The 9,511-nt window shown below is 40.3% G+C and overlaps 1 pseudogene; it reads right to left on the bottom strand.

Annotated features, from left to right (window-relative positions):
- On the bottom strand, window positions 1–1,265 carry LOC108765482 (uncharacterized; annotated as a pseudogene).
- Window positions 1,266–9,511: the final 8,246 nt, after the last annotated feature.

Below are 9,511 nucleotides of genomic sequence, written 5' to 3'. Positions count from 1 at the left end.
TCAATCGATCATTGCGTTTACAATCAGAGGTAAATAGACTAAGAAACTAGCTAAGATTATAACCATTACATATAAAATATAGAAATACATAGCAGTATTGTCCGCAAGTTTGAGAAAGTATTCCTCGCAGCGTCGTCATATTTCAGCGATACGTGGTGGAGTGTCGGCGAAGTCGTAAGAGGAATCTTGAGTCCAAGGTCGGCAAACCGTAGCTATCGTGATAAGTTCCTGTACCGTATTCGTCGATATATAAGGCGACCTAGTGCTGGCCAGGTCGAGCGTGATGATCTTTGTTAGCGACAATGGCAGTCGACCTCGTTCACACCCTCGGCAGTCGATCGACAGGATGGATCCCGGCATGTCGGACACTGAGATGATGTAATGCGTTTAAAACTTCCAGTGAATTTATTTCTCGGCGTAGGTGAGCGTGAGAGAAGAAATGTTTGCGTAAATTCAAAATTTACTTCTTTCGCCGGTACGTGCATTGTAGAGTTCTCAAAAATACTCGACGTTTGCGAAACGCTAGTGTTAGCTTTATCTCTATCAGTCGTCGAGTCGAATTTTGGAAGATCTTTTTTCTCCTCGGCTGTCGCTTGTTCGTCCTCGCTTTGGTTAGCCTTTTCTATTTCGATATTTTTCCTCCACGCTTCGATGTTGCGAAATGTATCGTGTTTCTGAATTTTAAATTGAATTGAAAATAGTCCGCTGTCTGTTTTTTCGCTCTCGACGTCGTTCTCGCGCCAATTTTCTGAGGGAAGGCTATCGTAGCTCGAATTGCCGCTATTTCATATAGGTAGCCAACGTTTCAATCTGTAAAGGTTGCGTAAGGCTCGATGTGATTCAATGTTGGTTCGAAATCCGTGATGCGTGCAACATTGTCCATAACCTCCGAAATCTGGCAGATTTTTTAAAGCCGAAGAAATTCCTTCCAGATTATGTACGTTTCTGCAGAGTAGATTACTCAGATAACGTACCTTCTCTTGTCCTCTGCTATAGATGTAGCGTACGTGTCGTGTAATGGCTCGTAGATATATCGTAAAGTTTGTAAGATTAACGTCTCCGTCGAACCATTCGATTCCGTGATAATTTCGTGTAAGCCAGTTGTTTTCTCGTCTTACTCTCTCCGGTGAATCGCCAAATGAATAAGGCGGCCTCATAATGCAGTGTCCGGTGATCGTCGCATTAATCGCAAGAACCGCGACTTCTTTCGGAATAAAGTTTTCTTCGACATGGCGAAAACCTTGTATGTCGATGACTATATCCATCATGATATTCGAATTTTCGATACTCTTTTTACGTCACGAAATGTCAGCGTCGGTGTCATGAACAAGACTGGAGCTGTTTTCGTCATTTTGCGTACAAGTACATGAGAAAAAATGTATAGTGGGGGAAAATAATTTTCTCGAGAAAGTCATACGGCTAACCGGAAAAGTCGACAATGACTTGACGCGAGGAGTCGATTTCTAAAACGTTATCGAACTCGGTATAGATGATACAATTAATAGTCATGGAAAGAGCTTTTTCGAATCTGACTTCTAATCGTAAGCTTCCGTATTTCACGAGATTCCAATGTCCCGCGCAATTAGCGGATAGATCCAGAGTAAGATCGAAAGCGAAAAGAGTGCAGCCGTTGGCGTAATCGTCTCTGCTTATAGAATTACCCTCGTTCAGAAAGTGAATGCCGGTTCCCGAGAATAATATGTGATAAGCTTCAACGTAGAGCGGCTCGTCTTTCGAAAAATTTGACTGTAACGGCCAACTGGGAATTTGCATGCCATCGGCGTACAGCGAAAAGAAATTTATTCTGTAATTTTTGAAATTAAACGGGTTCAATTTTCTCCGTTATATATATATATATATAATATATATATATATATATATGGTACATATAAACGCCTTGTTATCGACAAAGTCGACTATTATTCGTTTCGGCAGCTGTCCGAGTATTGTGTTGTCTATCGATTCCCCCACGACGTCGGCGTGTATCGTGAATGTTTTAACTTCGATTGTCGTAAGGGGATACTTGGCGGTAGTTTTACTTACTTAGCATTTTAGCGTGTGCGACTAGCACACCCGGACTTATTTTTGCTCTTCTTACGAGTAAACTGGCATCAAGAATACATATTTTTGACATCGTTCTAGTCACCATAAGACAAAATAAATCTTTCGAGTGTGCGAATCTCATTCTAACTTCTACTCTGTTAATTAAAAATTTACCTTGATTGAAAGCATCACGGTGAAGGTGGCCTACGAGATCTAGCGTACGATTTCCTTGAATGTATTTCGCGCATCTCTCGAGTGCTATATTTGGATTTGACGAGTCTAACGTGTCGTCCATGTAGCCGGGAATATCCGCGTCCCATAAGCAAAAGGTTAGATGGGAAGTTTTTGCGGGTGAAGCATAATTTAATAACGCCTCGAAGTTATGGGTTTGTAATAAATCCATTGCTAACTCTCAATGCTGGTTTGCGTAGGTGGTAGAGAGAAGAAATAGAGTTCGTTCTTTATACACTCGCTTGGGTATGAAGAAAAGAAATGCTTTTTCTCCAGTCACGAATTCCTATCTCAATTAAAAGAATATGTCGGATATGCCGCGTTTCTCAACTCGATGTTTCGTAGTGGATGGTGTTTTGGTTTTTCTTCCTGCAGCGCAAATTTTCTTTTTCTTCTTCGTCACTGTTTTGCTTTTCTTCTACCCTATGGTACTTCTCGATGATTTTCTTTAGACTGCCCGACGTCGTTTACAAAGCGCGATACGACTATCCCGACCTCCGAATGGAAACTGAAGTGCTGCGGATATTTTATATCCCGACCTCTTTATTAGAGAACTTATTTTTTTCTTTGGCTTTTCTCTTCAGATTACCCCTAGATTCCGCGAGCCGACTTTTGACCGCTTTCTTCAACGGCTTACTACTTTCGACTTCTTCTATTACGTTAATTTCCGCACGTAAAGCTTCTTTTCCGATAACACGTGCACCTTTACCTAAGTAAGGTAGTATTTTTCTGAATAGTCCACCGAAAAAGCTTCCGATTCCATGTCCGCGTTGATAGGACGAACCAACGAAAACACGCGGAATTCCATCTCGGCTACCGATGTCCCGCGCATCAAAATACTCCTCATACTCCATCGCTAGTTTCTAACTAAAGACTGTCGTTATACTGACACGCTCGCGTATATGAAAGAAAGTTATTGCTTAAAGTGCAGCGTTACTGTCAGCGTTCTGAATTCGAATGACATTTTTTTTCCAAGATGACCTCATATCTATTTCGATCGTTCTAAAATTCGTTCGTCGCAATGGGATATAATTTGAAAATGAGAAATGCTTCACAAATTTGCACCACATGCGTAATTATGACTGCGTATTTCGACCGGAACTATCCTGAGAAGAGGAGTACGTACATCACCTGTTATATAAGGCTCACAAATGTCGCAATAAACGAACATTTTATCGGGGATACCATGCCACAAACTATAGGGTTTGCTACTCGAGTAACCGTCTGTAAGTTGTTTTCCCTTCTCCTTTTTAAGTCCGTGAGTAAGAAAAGTATTCTCTTCTGTTTCATTGGAATTAAGTTTACGTATCGCTAGCTTGGATTAAAATGGGTGCTTATCTGTGGAAATTGCTGATGAGAAATCTAGCATTCGTAAGAAGATTATTGGAAAAGTTTATATGATGTGTTTTGCACTTCTCAGCGCAGTTAATACTTATCAAGACTTTGCCGCCAGTCGCTTTTTGCTGTTTAAAATAAAAATGTGATTCGGCAACTTTACACGCGGTATTAATCGCATCAATAAGCTCATGGATATCGCTGTAAATTTCATTTGGAAATGTAACTTTTTTCGCCGTAAACGCACCATTTGTCCTCTCCGGTTTAACATCGACGAATCTGATCACATTTTCGTTATAACGCACGTGTGTAAAAAGGTACAGGGAAATTGAATCTAGTTTATAGCAACCTCCCATTGTCCGTGTAACGCGATAGAGTGAGGTAATTCCGTGATGAAGGACGAAGTTGTATTACCCGGAAAATGACGCATACTGCTGTTACTCGGAAGTACCAGAAGAAACTGTTCCTCCTCCATCGCGAAGAGAAATTAAACTCGAAGCCGGAATCCAACTATCAAACTTACTAGGATAACCGCGCCAACTAACAAGCACTTGCTTATTAGCTCCTCGTTCTCTACTCATCACGCGTTCGACGATAAACTGTTCTTACTCTAAGTTTTTCTCAACTCGAGCTAATTCTTGCTCATAAAAAATACCGTCTATGACTTCGCCTGCTAAATCTCGCAGTTCGTACACGTGAGGGTTTCGCCAATCGAAAACACGGTAAATTTGAAATATCTCCTCGCTCCACTTAGCCTTGTATCCTTTTTCGAAGGCACCTTTCGCTGTACTGATACGAACGAGATCTTCGACGCGGTAGTTAACCTTTCGCGCCCGTTTCTTTAACGTTTCATTTTTCCAACGACGAGCTATATTTTGACGAGCACTACGTGCGTTTTTTCTCGTTACTACCGCAGGATGCATTCTCGTGGACGAGTGACGCGTGTGATAAGAGCGTACAATGTCCTGCAGAACATCGATTTAGCGTCGCGTATTTTTATGCGTAAAATAACGCCACATTCGTTCCTTCAGTGTTCTGTTGAAGCGCTCGACTATGGCGGCTTTGACGCCTGGATTGCGCGTTACCCGAAAACGATTGTCGTTTTCTTTAAGAAATTTCTGATTGATTTCGCGACAAATTTTTTGCTCTTGTCCGTTTGTAAGTATACGGGTACTCGTCCTTCGCTTTTCGCTAGTACATGTTGAAAAGCTTTTATCGCGCAGTTACTCGTTTTGTCACGTAACGGTTCTATCCATACGTATTTTCTTAGTACATCGATAATCACTAACAGGTAGGAATAACCGTCATTGTAACTTTAGATTTCAGAGTTCGATCAAATCTGCCTCTCACACATCATTTGTTGCATTGTAATGCAATCGTGAAAATTTTCTACGCAATGGTCGGTGCAACGTGTACGCGTCTTGCGATTCAAGCCAGCGCACGACTTCTCCCCGTGAGAAATTTGATTTAACAGCACGAGTTAAATTATCCGCCGCCGAATAGCCCGCATAATGCGACGAATCGTAGTATAATTTTTCAGATCGTATTAGCTTAGTTTTTTCCAACCGAGTAACCGATTTTTTTCAGTTTGTAAAGATGCAAGGGTATCGGTTTTTCGTGTACGAGAAAAAATCAGCGAACTTTTTTTTGTTCGTAATTTTTATGTTTTTCTTTTTCCTCGCGCTCTCAATACAATCGATACAATTGGAACTCGCGCTTTCGATATAAAAGGCGTGAAACTCGCCCCAGGTCGAAGTTTTACGCTGTTTACACTAACACCGTGCGTGGATAATAATCTTTTATTTCTCACCAGCGAAGATGGTATGTTCAACGCACAGAGTAATTGCGCGAACTGATTTCTACCTACTGCTTTCACGGTTTTTCTCGCGCATCGCGTCGTTTATCAAGTCGGTGATATTCGAATTTTTCACGACATTATCTATAGTCACGATTCCATGCTCGTCCCAACTAATTCTATCAGGCATAGCTTTTCGAAACAAATATTTCATCACTAACAAAGTGTGCATGCTTACGATAAGATTTCGGTACGTTTCCACTATTTCTTCAATGCTTTTCATCGCATGATTATGGTCGCTCGAAATTTCGAAATTTTTCGTAATAATACCGGTGTTACTGACGGAATGCGCTGGCGGTATATCGGATGTTTGCGTGAGATCGTGAAAAACGTCATCGTTTGTCGTCTCGTTGTCAGCGGAGATATCTTGTGTAGCGTTGTTTTCTGCGTTTTCGTTTTCGCTGCGTGGGTCTTTCTGCCTTCGCGTTTCTTGGATAAATCGTAGGTATCGCCGTAATGCCTCTCTGTACATTTTCCATCTCTCACTTTCGTCACGTAGCCAATCAGAATTAAGAATACCACTCATCTCCGCATCGAGTTGTATTAGATGAGTTCCGGGAGTTTGCGTTGTATTATCAGTGCTCGCGGTGTTATCCGAATTTTGCGGTACTGTGATTTCCTTTGACTCTCCGTCAGCGAATGATGTTGGATTCTGATGTAACTGATGTTGCATTCTCTCGAGATTTTCCGTCGAAATTAAAACCATTTTTTTGGCCCTCTCCATAGCGTTTTGTCCCCACTATTTCTGATTTCCTTTGACTCTCCGTCAGCGAATGATGTTGGATTCTGATGTAACTGATGTTGCATTCTCTCGAGATTTTCCGTCGAAATTAAAACCATTTTTTTGGCCCTCTCCATAGCGTTTTGTCCCCACTATTTCGTTCCTTCGTTAATTAGTGATAATAAGGTCGATATTATAGGCCTGATAATATAAGGTAATCCGCCTCGCTGCACCAACAGCTTTCTTTTATCCTTCCAATTATCACGTTTTGCAACGTTGTGACCCAGAGGTTTTTGTATTTGGTTAACCAATTTTTTTCACAACGTTCGAGCGAGACGTTCCCTTTGAGTGTATTAAAAGCATATTCACAGATATACAACGAAAAAATTAATTTTTCGTCAGCGCCGCGTAAGAAGGTTGTGCGTTGATTTTTGTTCAAATAATAAAGCACCGCGAGGAGACAGGCGTTTCTCTTACCGATCGATTCGTGTGGCGGTTTTTGTCGCACTGTGCGATTTCTTGTCATCCACCTTCATCGCGAGAAAAATCTACGACTGACACGTATGATTACCCGTACTCGCCTTTTATATGAATCCCCTGGAAAATGATCTACGTGCCACGTAGACGTAATGAGTCGTGTCCTCAGAAAAAATACATGTTCGAAATCGATATTCATTCGGGGTTGATTGTTTCAGATCGAGCAACAAATAGCCGTGAGACCTCGATGCAGCGTCATAGTATGCATCTTCTAAAAATTTCGGATCGTCGGGATAGACTTGACGCGTTAAATGACGAATTTGAGCGCAATCACGTGGATTTTTGAATACGACGATGTAATTCGCGTTGAGCGACATATCGCGCTGACCACGTCCCTGATGGAAGAGATTCTGCGAGATAAGAATAATACTGAGATTTTTGTGATGACTGCCTTTGATGATCCACGATCGCGTCGCTCGACGACGATTCTCTCATAAGTTCGTCGATTATCACTAATTTCGGGGAAAGCGAATCGTTCGAGTAATCCTCCGAACGAGGTAATCCCTCGCAAAATTCAATTACGTTCTTCTTCTTCATCGCTTTAACGTTACTGCGTCGCCAACTCTGTTCTTCGATTTCTTTTTCACGATCGTCGTATTGTAATTGTCGATAAGCTTCTTGCCGTCCGCGTAATAAAATAAAACTCTCGAAACGCACGTCGGACATGAGAGATAAATATTGGAGGAACGTCTTTACGAAAATCGTCTTTCCGCAACCAGTAGGACCGCATACGATCGATATCCAGGGGTGTTTCCAGCGCACATCCATTTTGTAAATAAACGCGCGATTACCATGCAAGACTTCAAAAGCAAAAAAAGAAAGGGTAAAAAATTGCGCTTAACAATATTTTCAAGAATGTGCAAAGGACAAATTTAAGCAGGGAGATAAGCTAATCAATGCAACGAGGGTCCCACGCGGCGGACACACGCTCGCGTCAGCGTACCCCCGCGTAGGCTAGGCGGAGAGCTCCGAGCTGCCTTCTAAATTGGTTTGCACCACGGTGCGACGGTATAAGCTTATCCGCGACGAAGTCAGCTTACAATTCTTTCGGATATATGAGAGGATGGGGCATCGCCGCTACGAACTTACATGCGATGCCGTGGTAAAAAAGCTTGTAATGGACGAAGGAAGAAGGTAAAAAATTTTTCTTGTGTTTTAAATATAAAATATTTTATTTTTATGTTTATTACTTATTTCTTATAAAAAAGGGGAAAGGAACTTTTAAAGTTGTTTTTTATTTAATCATTTTTCGAACGCTTCAAATACAATAGAATTTTATATAGTAAAAAAATATTTATATTTTACATTATAAAGTTGAATAACAATTCTAACACTAAAAATATTTATAAAATAATAAAATATTTACAAAAACAATATTCATATTTTATTTTACAAATTTTATATTATAATTTTACATTTTTACCTAATTTTACTAATGGATGGAAAACTCAACAACGTTGCTAACTTAAAACGAGAGAGAAAATTCGAGCGAGAGAAAGGTTATTCATCTACGAAACCGTATGGAGAAAAGAATAACGATTACACAACCACACAAAACAAAATTTTGGTTCTGACCTGGGGGTCTGACTATGTGTACCTTATGTTTTTGGGGTCTCTGAATCCGAATCCGAGGTCCATTTAACCCCATCAGATCAGGATTTTTTTCTAACCTAAAAAAACCAGTCGGATTACAATTTTTTTAAAACATTGATGGATTTACATGAAATTTGTTACTTGTTTTTGAGGTTGGCAAAAATCTGCCAACATATTAACGTCCCACCGTCCCTGATAGCGAGTTTCAACAAGTTTAATGTCTTGGTGGAAACGTTCACCCTGTTCTTTCGCAACCTCCCCGCGGTGTACATCGGGTAATGCCAATGCCGACGGTACAATGATTTAAAAAACTGACCTTAGTTAAATGAATGTAAAGATAAAGTCATTTAGTGTGAAGTTGATGATTGGGTAAAGTAACTTTATAAGGGTTCTAGGGTTTCACAGCTTGGATCCGCTACTTGTAATTTGGAAATTCTGACTCTAAATTCGTAATCAGCGACCCCGAAGACCCTTAGATACCAAGTTTCAAAAAAATATGAATTTTTGTTAAATGTGTCCGCCATATTGGATACGCCACTTTGCATTTTTAAAATCTAGCATCAAATTCGTAATCAGCGACCTCAAAAACAAGTAACAAATTTCATGTAAATCCATCAATGTTTTAAAAAAATTGTAATCCGACTGGTTTTTTTAGGTTAGAAAAAATCCTGATCTGATGGGGTTAAATGGACCTCGGATTCGGATTCAGAGACTCCAAAAACATAAGGTACACATAGTCAGACCCCCAGGGGTATCAGAACCAAAATTTTTTTTGTGTGGCTGTGTTATTAATAAATTTACGTTTTACTAATACCGGCGCACATGATTTTGTCTCGTTTCGTGTTATAATTTCATGAAACGCAGTACGCCGAATTGCCGTGAAACGCGAATTAACTGCTCCTCCCGTTTGTTCTTCTGCTTCTCGCCTTTTTCTCTCATTTTCTTCAATTAATTTCTTAATACTATTAAAATTTAGAATAATCAAATTCTTAAAATTAAGTGTTATTCCCTTTATTTTAAAAACCTCATGCCGTGCATCCTTCTAGCATACGAACAATATATATATATATATATATATATACGCGTAAAATTTTGGGCCATCCGAAACAAACGACACGATATAATTATCGTGACCGTAGCTTTCGAGTTCATCCGTCATGTCGCCCAGAAAATTACCTGTACGCGGTTCGTACTCA

The sequence above is a fragment of the Trachymyrmex cornetzi genome, unplaced genomic scaffold, assembly GCF_001594075.2.
Source record: "Trachymyrmex cornetzi isolate Tcor2-1 unplaced genomic scaffold, Tcor1.1 scaffold492, whole genome shotgun sequence".
Lineage (NCBI taxonomy): Eukaryota > Metazoa > Arthropoda > Insecta > Hymenoptera > Formicidae > Trachymyrmex > Trachymyrmex cornetzi.
This window is presented reverse-complemented; position numbering and strand designations above follow the sequence as displayed.